This window comes from Aquarana catesbeiana, linkage group LG01, assembly GCF_042186555.1.
Source record: "Aquarana catesbeiana isolate 2022-GZ linkage group LG01, ASM4218655v1, whole genome shotgun sequence".
Taxonomy (NCBI): Eukaryota; Metazoa; Chordata; class Amphibia; order Anura; family Ranidae; genus Aquarana; species Aquarana catesbeiana.
The window spans coordinates 669,003,388-669,004,650 of record NC_133324.1 but is presented as its reverse complement, the minus strand read 5'-3'; the positions used below and the strand labels follow the sequence as shown (position 1 = coordinate 669,004,650).

Here is a 1,263-nt window from a genome sequence, read left to right as displayed (position 1 = left end):
TGTGCATGCCTTTCCTGTCCATTCATTGCTGGAAAGGCTTATGTATTCTGAGTGGGATCACCCAGATAATAATTTTTTTCCTCCTATAAAGTTTCAACACTTTATCCTATGGAGGACAAATTCACTAAGAAGTGGGAGATACCAGCAATTGTCGCTGCTATATCTTCTGTGAATGAAAGTTTGACTTGTCCAATAGACAATGCTTATATGCTTAGTGATCCAACGGATAAGAAGTTGGAATTCCTATTAAAAACATAAAAACACTTTCTCTGATGACTCAACCTGCTCTAGCAGCAATTGGTGTATGTCAATCATTGAGAGACCAGTTTAAACAGGTGCTCAAGGTTATTCCTGATCAGCAGGCCCAGGATTTAGCAGCAGCATTATGTTTGGCAATAGACACCATGAGAGATTCTATTTTTCAAGCCTCACGCCTTACGCTTGGGCTGGTGCATAGGCATAGAATCTTATGGTTGAAAGATTGGTCAGCCGAAGCATCATGCAAAGCTCCTGGCTAGTTTTCCTTTTCGGTGAACAGCTGTTTGGGGATGATTTGGATAAATACATCCAAAAAATTTCTATTGGAGAAAGTACCCTTTTGCTAGTTAGGCAGAGGAGTAATCGTATTTCATTTAAACAAGCTCCTTCTCCAGTGCCAGGAGCATCTGCCTCCAGGCAGTCACGACGTTCAAGAGGGAAACTGAAGCCTCCTTATGAGGGGCGCCCCCCGCTCGCTTGAGTGGGGGGAAGAATTCTGCAGTTCTCACAGGTCTGGCAGGAAGTGCAAGTAGCCTCTGGCCACATCACCCTGAAAGCGCCCAATCTCGTCTGATCTCAGAGGCTAAGCAGGGTCAGGCCTGGTCAGTACCTGGCTGGGAGACCACCTGGGAATACCAGGTGCCGAAGGCTGCAGATGGGTGACTTCCTCAATAACTCTAGGGTACAAACTTGAGTTCCGAAAGTCCCCGTCTCCTTGTTTTCTCAGATTCCAGAGGAAAAGAAGTCTCTTTCAAGCATTGGACCATCTTTTGTCTCAAAAAATTGATCTTAGTGGTTCCCATGCAAGAGCAGGGATTGGGGTTTTATTTAAACCTTTTCACGGTACCAAAACCAAATGGGTATGTAAGACCCATTCTAGATCTCAAAGATCTAAACCGGTTTCTGAATATCCGCTCTTCTCGCATGGAGTCAATCCGATCAGTGGTCTCCATCCTACAAGGTGGAGAACTTCTGGCGTCAATAGACATCAGGGATGCAGACCTC

The 1,263-nt window shown here is 45.1% G+C and overlaps 1 pseudogene; it reads left to right on the top strand.

Annotated features, from left to right (window-relative positions):
* The first annotated feature begins 790 nt into the window (after positions 1 to 790).
* LOC141124197 (5S ribosomal RNA) lies at positions 791 to 909 on the top strand (annotated as a pseudogene).
* The last annotated feature ends 354 nt before the right edge of the window (positions 910 to 1,263 follow it).